Source organism: Amblyomma americanum, chromosome 4, assembly GCF_052857255.1.
Source record: "Amblyomma americanum isolate KBUSLIRL-KWMA chromosome 4, ASM5285725v1, whole genome shotgun sequence".
Lineage (NCBI taxonomy): Eukaryota > Metazoa > Arthropoda > Arachnida > Ixodida > Ixodidae > Amblyomma > Amblyomma americanum.
In genome coordinates, this window is record NC_135500.1 from 34,191,704 (window position 1) to 34,205,892 (window position 14,189).

Sequence of the window (14,189 nt, forward strand, 5' to 3'; positions counted from 1 at the left end):
AGTGCATAAGTGCAAGGACAGCATAATATGATGCAGTGCTACATATAGTTTCGTGTACAGACACCAAGAAAAATTCACCTTCCTAAGAATGGGCATGTTTGCCTCTTGGCTAATAGGCTAGCATGCTTTAGGGCATGGCTCATCTGCCTTGTTTAATATACAGTGCTGTGCGTTTTTATCGCTGACACTTTCAAAAATTTCCCTGCCTCAACCGCTGGCTCATTTGCGGTAAAACTGCACACAGAGCTTGCGTATTATGGTAACTTTTGTATCGTAGCAAGTTTGACAACGGTACTTACTTAGTTCAGGCGCACATGATGCGAAAACGTAAGCGTATACGAGAGATCGGCGAGCCAAAACCCGCAGACGACGCTTTTTCGCTGAGAACCGGCAGTGGCGCCATCTGTTTTGGCAGCGGAAAGCGTCACGACTAGGCCGCCGAGGCGAGCGTTGCAAGGAGCGCGGGCCTTTTGAATATGCCGTTCCTGTCGTTTCGTCTGCTTCAACTGAAGCGCTTACAACATTTTCGGCTAACTGAGCGGGAAAAATATCAGAACAGCTGATTTAACGAGGCTTTACCTTTCAAAGAACATTGTTTGCAACGGTCGTCTCGGCGGCCTTGTTGTAACGCTTTCCACTGTCGAAAACAGATGGCGCCACCGCCGCCTTTTAGCGAAAAAGCGTCTGCGGGTTTTGGCTCGCCGATCTCTCGTAGACGCTTACGTTTTCGCATCATGTGCGCCTGAACTAAGTAAGTACCATTGTCAAACTTGCTACGATACAAAAGTTACCATAATACGCAAGCTCTGTGTGCAGTTTCACCGCAAACGAGCCAGCGGTTGAGGCGGGGAAATTTTTGAAAGTGTCAGCGATAAAAACGCACAATACTGTAGATACAAAAGGATGGAAAATGTGGCTAAGGCACGTCGAAAAACGATTTTTTTTAAAATTCGGAGAACAGTTGTTGCCGTGGCTGGCGCACATCAGTAATCAGAGGTCATGAATTCAGTTAGCAGTGATGACACACTGGAGGGTAACCCAAAATATGCGTATAAATAGCTCACCAGAGAAATAAAATAATTAATGTGCGATGTGTATAACAAGCCTCTAATTTTCTCTGTGTGGCATTATATTGCATCTACCACAACGTTTGATGATTTACTAAATGCTAAATTGCAAGTGGTCCTTGTACTGTACTACAGTGTTCGCACATGTTAAGGGATCCAATATAACATGCCGGTCAATAGTACTACGTCCCTCTTAGTGCATGTGTTCCTTGAAGATGTAAAACCCTCAATGTTACAATTTGCAGAAGGAATACCTAAAACAGTCACTATAGCACTTTATCTCAGTTTGAGAATGCCTGTTTTCCACACTAGCATCCATGTCAACCAAGTCGCATCATATGTGTATACCCTTCTTAATTGTTACAGAGCCGAACACTTGAGCCAGCCTGTTTTTTGCTGGCGCTGGGTTCCAGATATTACTAATTACCCCAACAGCGAAATAGAGTGCAACAGTCATGACCAGGAGATAGCAAATTATATACCACAAAACCCTTGGGTTCTGCAGAGTACTTACTGGATTTTTCGAGCTGCTGAAGCCTTGCATGTCTCAACATTAAGTTTCACTATTTATTTTTTTCACTAATCACGCTACAACTGCTTATAGAGACTGATTTCAGGATACACCTAGTCATTTTTAATTGAATTCTGGCATTTCTTGAGTGGCTGTATGGCTATGTGCTTGTTGAACAGGAGAAAGAAGCCATATAACACGGGGTCCCCTGGTACGTTTTGTAAGCTGTTAGTATTCGTCAGTAATAAGTAAATTCAGAACCCGTGGTCATAACAATGCTCACACTAACAAGGCACACAACGGTACCAGAAAGCAACCTTGCATTTCATAAAAGAAGTAAGGCAGCAAGAGCAAAAGCATCAGTACAGTATATGCATAACCAGAGCAGAATTATAAACTGTAGCGTAGCAGTCACGCTCACTCACTGTGGTGAACTGTGTACGTGTGTGTGAAAGACACTTAACAGAAGGTTGTTGTGGCTCAGCAGAAGATCCACAACCCCCCTTACAAAAGACTTTCGAACATAAAAAATAAATACTTCAACAAAAGTTCAAGAGAGAGCACATAAGCAGTAGGCAGCAATAAAAAACTGAATATTTTAATAATTTACTAGTACGATCCATCATGAATATAAATAGTACATTTACGCTTCTTTCTGCTCGGAGCACTGTGTTTCGACTTTGTATCTGTGCTTCTGTTGATGAATGAGATGTAGCCTTGTGTGGCAGATTAATTCAAGAAATTTCAGACTGCAGCCTACTGAACAGAAATTACCGTGCCGGTTTGCCATACTTTCAACCAGATTCTTGCAAACATTCGATATGTAGGCACACTATATGATTTCTTGTCTGAATCCAATTCCTTTACTTAATATAGACATTCTTCAGAGGTTGCAGTAGCAGACTTGAAAAGGCGCTCACCGTTTTCCTTGAGTAGTGTTGGTGTCGCTCATGGACAGAGCCACCATCTGCTGCAAGCAGTGTTCTCTCACATGTACACTGTGTAGTTCTCAGATCAAGAAAGCTTTTCACAAGAGTGGCAGCGACATGGTACACAACATTTCAATATACTATGTGAGGGGCATGTTGTAAAGACCATTGCACATCAGATGAATTGGAGCCTTGCGACCTGCTGTGGCTTGAGGCTGGTATGCTGCTTTGTGACAACAATGCGGAAACACCCTCCAAGTTGATGAGGAATGCATTTGTTGTCACTTCGTAGTCTCCTTGAGAAAGCTTAAAAACATTTCCAATCCAGTTAAGATTCAGAGTGGCAACAAATTGGTGCTGAAAATAAAATTGCCAACACAGGAGTAGGAAAAGCAAATTTATCAGTGAGCCTAAAATTCATGAATTTTGCAACCTTTCCTATCATTATATTAGAGATAAATTGTTTGTGTTATTCATGAATTTTATCTTGCCACTTGGAAATTCAGCATCATACTTGCTCGCCATGTTTCAGACTGCCTTAATCATGCTAAAAAAGCAGCTTACCCTCCATGTGCACACACCACTGTACATCTTAATTTTTTTTTGTTCATAGAGCCAAGGACTGCAATTGCCTTCGTGCCGATGCAATTCACCGCTATAATCTTGTGCACTTAAAGCATTCACTGAAAAAAATCAATGAGATGTGAAAATCCGCCCTTCCCATAACACTACTGGTGTGCTTGTGTTGTCTAAAATTCTGTCTGCTGTCTGTGCTTTTCGCATTGCATTGGAAAAAATGGGCTTGGGCAAGGCATGTAATGCGTAGGCAAGATAACCGCTGGTCGTTAAGTAATGGAGTGGATTCCAAGAGAAGGCAAGCGTAGCAGAAGGCCGGCAGAAAGTTAGTTGGTTGGAGGGGATTAAAGGGACACTGAGGAGAAATTGAAGTTGGCTTGTATCGATAGAATAGCAGCTCCTGATCACAAAAACGCCACTCTTACTGAAAACAAAGCTCTTCTAATGTAGAAAATAGCAAGAACCAAAATACAGGTGTCGCCGCCACAGGCCAATCTCGCAAGTACAAGCGTGATGACTTCCTAGGATAAGAGGCGCCACCTTGGAGGAATTTTCGTTACTTCATGGAACCACGGATCTCTGAGGCTGGCAAAGGAAGGTTGCGCACCGCACCGCTAGCCGTCAGAAATCACGGAGTCTGCGTTTACGTCACGTATCACGTCACTCCGTTCTGAGACGTCATAAGACTTGCCGTGGCGTCATAAGAGTTCCCTGAGTTTGAATCAGAGCGGTGGGAAAATCTTTTTCATCTTCGAATCAAAATTTCTTTGAAATAAATGCATCTTTCGCGCCCAGACAAGCGGCAACAAAGCCATGAAATGCCGAACTATCAGATTTTGCTAACAAAAAAAATGATGGAGTTCTCCTCAGTGTCCCTTTAAGAAGTTTGCGGAGATACGGTGGTCGCAGCTGGCAAAGGACAGGGTTAATTCGTGAGACATGGGAAAGGTCTTTGCCCTGCAGTGGGTGCAGTCAGGGTAATGATGATGATGAATGTTATTTCGCTTCTGCTCGCCCAGTTTCTGGCACTTAAGTGTCCCAGCAAGGACCATTTGAGGCATAATTGAATGAATGAATGAATAAATAAATGACTGTTGAGATGGTCTGAGTGACTGCAATTACGGATGACCACATAGAAATTGCATTGTGGTGGTTGGGATTTTGGATTAAGGAAAGCATTGTGGATGCATAAAAGCTTCAGTAATTGACAGTCAGTGCTTTATGCCATCATTGGTACCTCAGCAGATTGTGATATTTTTTACCTGCAGGGAACAAAGGCAAAAATATATGATGTGCAATGCACTGTCATGTCTAGTGCCTGGCACATCTTAAGGGAGCACTCAGACACATTGGCTGACATCTGAGAGCAAAAAACCCTCATGTTTATTTCTGCCTTCCTTATATACTGGTGTGCAATGAAAGATATGTGCCACATTACCATAGTAGCACACCACCATGGCCACACAATTCGGAAGCACAGCATATGTGCGAAGCTACCGCTCCTCTAAAGTGACAGCTGAAGACTTCACAAGCAAACAGTTTTTAAGCATTTTTATGCTTTTTACACACCGATGCACAGTGTTATCTGAGGGCTCTAATACAAAGCGGTGATGGGTTCTTGTCCCAGACAACCAGCTGACATTGTAAATTATTTGGCTTTTGAAGAAGGCCTTCAATTTGTTTCCTGATTAGTTTCTCTGAGGAGGTTGCCAAGCATTAATTATATGCATTGCCAATCCGCTCTATGTGTTCTGTGGTCGCAGGTGCCTATGACACTCGTGAAGGGCTGCGTGCTGCACATTTGGTCAGACAGCCATGTATAGTTGGGCCGGAATAAATCATGAACACACATATAGTGTATTTTTCTTCTTTGTAGTGATGTGATGTCCATTTAAAAAGAGCTTAAACATGTGTACTTCGTTGATCCTTTGCACCGAAACATGAATCAGGCTAGTTGCATACTGCAGCTGAAAGCATGCAGATAAAATATTTAGTTTTGTTCATAGGCGCTGTTCGCATTTTATTCCACCCTGACTGTACATGTGTGCCTTGCCGTATTTTATGAATACTTGTGTCTTCATCTGAAATTCAGCTGGACATATTCTGTAGACAGCAATCTTTTATATGCACTACACTTATTGTTTGCAACTGCACTTTGTCTCGCTTTTGTCTTTAGATGAACTGGTGGACGCTTCTTTCTGGCCTGTCACAGATGCCCTTAGCCCTTTATTTCTTGTTGTTGAACGCTGAACTGTTTTTTTCTTTTTTGCTCACCAAAACAATGGTCATGAAAACACAACTCTTCAAGAAAGTTTCTGTCACAAACGAGAAGTTTCTTTGAGCAGTAGAACATTAAAACCATTGTAACACGTCATCTTCCATCTTCACTCGCTGCCTCTATGTTCACCCCTTCCCCATAGTTGAGTAGCATATGTGAAGACATTTTCTTCCACCCGACTTCACCTTTCCTGACATTATACCTTTTCCTTTTACGAGGAGTCTTGCTGCATTGAAAGGAGCTGCCTGGTGCTGCTGTGATGCAGTACTGTTGTCCTACAGCAGAGGGATAGTAGGGCTGTGCATGACAAATTTTGTTTCATCTCTTGCATTTTGGTGCGTACTTGCAATCACATGGGCGGTCACAGCATGCTAATGAGGTATATGTCCCATTCAGATTAAGTGAAATGCCAGCACTGCGAAATCTATGATCCTGTTGTTAGTGGACTTTTAGCTGTGTTTGTATTTTTTTTCAGCACTGGCAGGAAACAATACCTCCTGATTTTGCTTTCGCATTTGATGCTTCTGAAAATAAGACATTATACGTGTTCAGAGCATTGCGCTTGAAGCGATTCACAATTGCATTTCGTGTGCGGCCGCTTGCAAACGCAACCAAAGATAGTGTTAAATTTGATGCACCTCAGTTCCTAAAATGCATAACGGATTGCAGTGCTAAGCATGGTTTTTTTGCAGCCAACACTCGCTGTCTACGGCCCCGCTTGTGGAGACCGATCTCCCGCACGCACTGCACCACTCCACCCTGCGCAATACGCCGCTGAAGACAACACGTTGAGGTTAAGCTTTCCAGCACCACTGATGTGTTGAGGCTACGATCGCCAGCCGATAGCGAGCCGTTTCTCCGCCAACTCCTCTCTCCATGACGATGATTGCATCTCATATGTACGGAATCGCCGCATGTGGTGATAATTCAACTCGACATGCTGCGCGATGGCTTCTGGCGATGAGCTGAGAACGGTTTCCTCAAAGCTGCCGACACCTCTTAATCAATATCCATGGATCTATATGTTTAAGTGCAAGCTTTGGGAGGAGCTGTGGCATAGAAAAAGGTGTTCTAAAAGTCTGAATGGGGAGCTACCACAAGCCTACTGTCTCATAATGCGAGGTGAGTGAACACAGAAGCGGCCACAACTGAGCAACGATAATGAAACGCATCGCGGCTCTACCGCCAAGTCTCGTTGATTTATGCGAATGTACCAGCAGCAGCGTCGCGAAGATCGCTTCATGCAGTATAATTATCGCAAAACTTCATTTCCGTGGTGACTGGCTTGCAGGGTCTTTCGTGTCGTGTTCAGCTAGGGGGAGTTGGTTCAGCACCATCACCCAGTAAATGTCTGTGGCATGTATGCCAGGACTGGCACCGCAACACATTTCACCATCCCTCTCTTTCGTGCTACTGTGCGACGCATATGCACATACGCGCCACAGCTGCTTGGCTTCAGGCACAGCTTTAGGGCATTGGTGTTTTTTGTACTTGGTGCCAAGTAGCAGATGACATTTATTTTTTCATACTTTTTCGTTATTTTTCAGCGTCGTCATTCTATTCTGTGTTTATGCACCTTGGCGTCGCCTCAGTGCACGCGTCATAGGTATGGCCTGCTCTGGGCGGATTGGCGAATATCAAGAATCGGACCCCAGGGGTCACAGTCGTATGAGCAGCACGTGCATCTCCCTCGCTGTGTGCGTCTGCTCTAGCCGAACAACCCGAGCTTGACCGTTGTAACGGTTACAGGTGGTTAGGGGTGGTGTGGTGTCACGGTGGTAGCAGCCAGTAGCGGCATCGGTGGCACTGCTCGGAAAGCGCGGTGACCCGTCAGTTCAATTATACTTGAGCGAAGTCATTCTGTTCTGGCCACTCCCAATGTGTCACATATATTAAGGAGCCTAAATTAAATTTTAAAGGAAAAAGGTATGAAGAAGACGACGCGAATTAACCGAAGATTAAAGAGGAAGAAGAAGCATTCGGTGAGCTGGAGGGAGATGATTGGTGGAGAAGCATTCGGTGAGGTGGAGAGAGATGATTGGTGGAGAAAAGAAGAAGACGACGACAAGGCATACTTGGACTAACACCGAGGCTATAAAAGGGCGAGTGAGAGCGAGGCCCGGGGGGAAACAGCAGAGAAGCGGAGGCTCCGGCGGGTCAGGGACACTTTGGCTGGAAGAGAGCGACGCCGGCTACTGATCCGGTGAGCTCGCGTTCTACCACTCCGCATCGTGGACTTCCTGCCGTGCCTGAGCCCGTTCCGGGGAGTCAACAGAGGACGCTACCACCTGCTACGACCAGGGGTGTCTCCAGCGCTGTTGCAACCCATCCGGGTGGTGCCCCCAACGCCAACACCGGCATCATCTCCACGGGCGCTTGGACCTGGAGCTTATACGACGCAGCCAGCGACGCCGCCACCAAAGCCAACAACACCGGCATCATCTCCACGGGCGCTTGGACCGGGAGCTTGTACGACGCAGCCAGCGACGCCAGCCCGAGCACGTCGAACACCGCCAGCAACGCCAGCCCAAGCACGGCAGACGCCGCCTCGACGCCGCCTACTGGATCCGTTAAACGACGCAGCCACACCGAACCAACCGTGAGGACGAACGCCGACCGCTAATAGTAGAGCACTAGTAGTAGATGCTAGTAGCAGTGTGCCCGGGTCGTGTGTATTTATAGTCTTTGTGTTTCCTGTTATTTTTGTTAGTTTTTTTGTTCTAGTGTGTGTGCCACGTAGGGTGTATTAAATGTGCGTTTGTGTGGGTACACCCGTCGCCTAGTCCATTCTTTCGGTCCGAGTGTTCTCCGGAGAGATCCGTGACAGATTCGTTTGCTGCAAGCCGACAAGGAGGGTGTTTTTGTGGTGGGAGCGCGTTGTCTTGTCCACGTTTCTTGTGATTGTGTTATTTTGCGCTAACGTTTGTACATAGAACTATGCACCAACTAGCCCAGCAACAAATGTTACTTCGATCCCTGCAGCGGGGGTAGCATTCGGTTGGAGGCTAAATGCTATAGGCCAGTGTACTATGCGGTGTCAGTGTACGCTAAATAACCCTAGGCGGTCGAAGTTATACGAGCCATCCACAACAGGGTGTCTCATAGGCAGAATCACTTTGGCAAGTTAAACCCTATAAACCAAACCAAAACTTTTTCAAGGAGCTCATTTCGCTAAGGAAGTGTTCGAGGAATACTGAATACCTTGGTGATTCATACCACGAATTTTACGGATAATTTCTGTGCATTGTGCGAATCGCCGAATTCAGCCACATCACTCCTACCTTAAATCTTGAGAGAAAAATTCTGTATTTTATTTAATTCCCAAACGTATTCGGTGTGCAATTCAAAATTTAGATATTTCATGAGCTTTTTTTTTTTTAGTGGAGACTTCAACGAAACATCTCATATGTAACACTACAGGTGCTGCTTCAGATTTTCCTGAGAGGCTGGTGCGGAAATTTTGCACGTGTTAATCTGTGAATGCCTTTGTTGAAAGCAACAAAGTGCAGCAACAGAGTGCAGCAACAGCAGTTGCTCCACTCAATGCAGTTAGCATTCACAAGTAATGTAACAAGAAGACCGCAGCAACTATTTCCACACACTCTCATCCTGGCATGTCGCTTACGCAGCATGATTTGAGTCTCGCGCAGTTTTGCTGCAAATAGAAAACTCGAGGCAGGTTCAACGACAACACGAAACGCAAGCAAGTCATTTGAGCTTGGCATATGCTTAACTTCCCTACAATTTAAGCACTTCGCAGGACATAGGTTAGCGGTCAAGAAACTTGAGAACCGCATTCCTGTCAGTAGCACTTGCGGCATAGTTAGTGAACGGCGGCTTAATGAACTTGGATTCGAGAACTGAGGACTGACTTTGCTCTCGTCCAAGCAGTTGTTCATGCTCTTTCTGATGTTGAGGGCCTTGTTCAAGCATTTCGTGAGGTGTTTGAACAGAACTTTGGAACTTTCAAGGGTCCAAAGGTCAAAATCCACTTCCTGCAAGACAGTCGAGCCACGCCAACTAGCCTTTGCTCTCAAGAATAGGGTGTCGCAACAGCTTCAGCCCCTGCAGAGGAAAGGCATCCTAGAGCCACCCAAACACCATGCCACTCCACCGATGGCATATCACTGTTTAAATTGGCATGAATATCGGTCCTACATTGGCGTTTAGGCAAATTGCAACCCTTTCCAAGCATGGCCCATCGTTCCCACGAAAAGAATGGGCCGATGTTCAGTCAGTCTAAGTGCCAACAATGGCTCGAACATCACTGCCAATGCACGGCCCAGTATGGGCAAATAGTGGCTTTTCAGTGTCGGCATAGCTTGGCTGCCTCCAGGTATTTTGCCACTGAAGCCAATGCAGAATTATTGCATGCATTTAGAGGTCCCGTCCGTGGTTTTCAATACTGTGGGACCTCTAGCTCTATGTGCAGTTTGCTGTAACTCCCATGAAAATTTGAAAACTGCACGCAGTCTTTTGATTTATTGTATTTTGATTTGCAAACAGAAGTGCAGATTTTTTACTTAATGTCCAGCAGCCGTTCATCGAAAGGAGCTAACAAGAATTTCGGGAAAACATTTTATTGCACAAGATTTATTTGGAAATAAATAGAAGAGCTTCAACTTGCATTGTTATTTTGTTTACTTTTGCCTGTTTTGTTAAACTACTTAGTTTGTATCCCCACCCTGCTAAAATCCCAACTTCGGGTTTGCAGTATCAATAAATACATAAAAAAATTTTATTGCCAAAATTTAAGTGTCCGGCGCTAAAGTGTGGTGCCATGCAGGTGGTAGGGGCCGCGCTTAGGGGGGACGCGGTGCGGGGGATGATGGCCACACCCGGAGGGGATGCCATGCAGGAGGCTGAGGAGGTGTCGATTGTCGCGAATCGGTAACGCATCCCCGATTTTCCGAAGGGGAACGCTATCACGTGCAGGTTCAAACAAGAGAACAAAGAGATCAAACAAAACGAAGCCGTATTTATAATTGAATGGAAAAGAGCCGATACAAAACGAAAACAAGAAAAGCACACTCAACACGCATACAACACTACATAAATAAAGGAAAGAGTTCACCAGGTACTGAGCGTCCCAGGTGAAGCGGGGATGCTTTGCAGACAGGATGGACACGGGTGGATGTAGTGCGACGCGTCACTGGCGTTGTGTCGAGGGAAGCGGCGAAAGACAGCCAGGTCGTATTAGGAGCGGAGAGGAACAGAGGGAGACGCCGCTGGTCTCCCGTCAACAGCCCGAAGAACTTGGCAGCAGCAGGAGAATCGTAGCCAGATCCCGTCGACGGCAGTCCGAAATGCCAGAGGCTTAAAGCAGGCTATTCAAGGGTGCCTTTAGGCTGCACGGACCCTCAATCCATCTGCTGCCATCTCCACACTTGCAAGGAACGCAGGAGGCTTGCGTGGGTGATCCAAGGGAGGTCCACAGCAGCACGGACCGAACGTCCAAGAGCTCCCACCTCTACGCTTGAATGACACAACCTCCGCTGCACTGCCTTCCTTTACACCTCGATTTTCTGACACGTCAGAAAACCACTACCAAGGAGAGGAGAATCCCACAACAGACCGGCCCATCACAAGGGAAGAAGTTGTCGAAGCCATACGAGCAACCACGAAGAACACGGCGGCAGGGGTGGACAAGATTCGCAATTCGCTAATACGAAACCTAAGTGAAGAAGCAGTAGACCAACTCACCCTCTACCTCAACAAATTATGGGAAGAAGGAACAGTCCCAGCGGAGTGAAAACACGCCGTGGTGGTCATGATTCCCAAGCCCGGCAAGAAACTTGAAATTGAAAACCTCAGACCAATTTCGCTCACATCGTGCCTCGGCAAGCTGTTTGAGAGAATCGTGACCCGACGAATCCAAACGCACCTAGAAGACGGAGGATGGTACCCCAACACCATGTTCGGCTTCCGGGCAAACCTCTCCACCCAAGACATCCTGCTACAACTAAAAGAGGTACTCGAAACTATGCCGAAAAACGGGGAGAACGTCGTCATGGCCATTGATATCAAAGGGACCTTTGATAGCGTATCCCACGCCGCCATTATGGAAGGACTCAACACTACCAACTGCGGGAAGAAAGTAAACAACCACGTCAGAAGCTTCCTCACAGATAGAACAGCGACAGCAGGCCTCGGAGACCTGCGGAGTGACACCTTTCAAACGCCATGCAGGGGCACTCCGCAGGGCTCGGTAATTTCGCCGATACTTTTTAACATCGCCATGGTCAACCTTGCGAAGAAGCTCAACCAAGTCCAAGGAATCAGTCATGCCATGTATGCAGATGACATAACCATCTCGACTACCGAAGGATCACTAGGGGACAAGCAAACGCTACAGAAAGCCGCCGCTTGCATCGAGGAATATACGCAGCAAAGAGGCCTCAGATGCTCCACGGAGAAGTTTGAGCTCCTCAGAGTGGGAAGGCACCCAACAGACGCCCCACTCGAAGTAAAACTGGAAGGCCAAAACATTCCGGAACAGAAAATGATCAGGATCCTCGGCATGTGGCTGCAGAGCAGCCGGAGGTGCAGCCACACCCTCTGCCTGCTGAGTAGAGCAGCGGGACAAGTGGGCCGCATGATCAGCAGAGTTGCGCACAAGCGATACGACATGAAAGGGGAAGATACCCTCAGGCTGGTCAACAGCCTGGTAGTCAGCCGGGTCACATACTCCCTGCCGTACCATGTAACCATCAAAGCCGAAAGAGAACAAGCCAAAGCAATCCTTCGGAAGGCATACAAAACAGCCCTTCATCTCCCAAGAAACACATCCACTGACAAGCTGATGCAACTGAGAATCAGCAACACGTTTGAAGAACTAAAAGAATGCCAGCTCAAGGCACAAGCGCGAAGGCTCAGTAACACAACAACAGGAAGGGCGCTCCTGACAAAGCTGGGTTGGGAAATAGAAAAACCGCAAAGTAGTAGGGCAATAATACCGGACCTGCTAAGGAAGAAACTACGCATACAACCTGTCCCCTGCAATATGAACCCCAATCTCCATACCAGCAGGAGACAGGCTAGGGTAGAATTCTACGAAAAAACGATAGGGCAGAGAGACAATACAGTCTACACAGATGCTTCCCTCTATCCAAAAGAACACAGGAAACACGCAGTAGCGGTAGTTGCTAATAATCAAAGCAAACTAATCACAAGTCTCACGGCAGCGGTATCAGACATAACCGAAGCAGAGGAAATAGCTGTCGCACTGGCAGCAGAGGAAGGATACAGGATAGGAAAATCCCTCAACATCCTAACAGACTCACAAGAGGCGTGCCGAAACTATATCAGGGGTAGAATAAGCAGCACGGCACTCAAGATCCTTAGTAGAGCACCGCTCTATGAAGGACAACCTACACACAACATAATCTGGATACCAAGCCACGCAGGGATTCAGGGCAATGAAGGGGCGGACAGCTTAGCTCGAGGCTTAACCATCCGAGCGGGCACCTCAGTCCCCCCGGGAGAGCCTCAGATTACTTGCGGGGACAGTTATTCAGAGCTGCTAAACCTATATAGAGGGCTAAGATTCCAATACCCCCACCACACAAAGCGTTGACGAAGGAGGAAGCCGCAGGATGGCGTAGACTGCAGACGGGATCCTTTCCAAATCTTTACGTACTAAGCAGGATGTTCCCCACACAATATTGCGCCGTATGCCCGTGGTGCGGAGCAAGGCCAACACTATATCACATCACATGGGAATGCGAGAGAAACAAGACATTCCACAAACATACAACACCAAGTGCGGAGCAATGGGAGAGCCGGCTCACCAGCTGCGAGCTAGGGGTCCAAAGGGCCCTCATAGCACACGCAAGTGAGGTGGCCCGACTCAGTGGTGCCCTGGACTAGGGGCCCACCCAAGGCTGGAGAGGACCCAAAGTTATCAAGAATGAAGACTTCGTCCTCAACTCACTAATATCTTAAGAACCAATAAAGTTTTCCATTCCATTCCATTCTGACACGTCAGCTCTTCATTCCTCGTGCTCGTCACGTTCTTTTTCGCCGTCGCCTCGCACACACCATTCGCACGTGCACACGTGCAATGCTGGGCTGGCACGCGCAGCACTCCACTGTCCGACGCACCACTGTTGACGCACCATGTTCAAAAATCCTCCGAAGATTTGTTGTGCACCTCGCATATGCCCCCCTTCGGAAACGTTTTTTCACATTGAAAAAACTGCCGTTGGTGCACACAACACTTATGTTCATGTGGTAAACAGACAAGTTAAATGCTGCAGAAGTCACCGAAAGCACTTTAGGCAGTGACACCTGGAAATGAAATGAATGAAATGAAAAACTTTATTAGGGTTATTTTTCGCAGCGTAGGTGGAGCCCTCAGTCCAGGGCCCCAGCGGCCTTTGCAGTCTTGCGAGCCCTGTCGATCAGCTTGAGCTGCTCTTCAGGCTTCGAGCTGGACAGCGCAGCCTCCCACTGCTCCGGTGTAGGTGTGTTGTTTATCGGCGCTGCCTGCATTTTCTGACAGGCCCATGTAACGTGGTAAAGCGTTGCGTGTTCACCGCATAGCGGGCATTTGTTTTCATAAGTGGATGGATAGATTTTGCTGAGTAAACTCAGATTGGGGTATGTATTAGTCTGTAGTTGTCTCCAGGCAACCGACTGCTGTTTACTAAGGTCTTTGTGGGGAGGCGGGTAGGTCCTCCGGAGGGCTCGTTGGTGTTCTAAGATGGCTCCATACCGTCTAGTGACTGCGTCCAGTTCCCCTTCGGTGCGCGCCTCCCGGTTGGCGTATGCTCGGGCATTGGCGTCCGCACATTGGTTCCCTTTGACAGCCTCATGGCCTGGTGTCC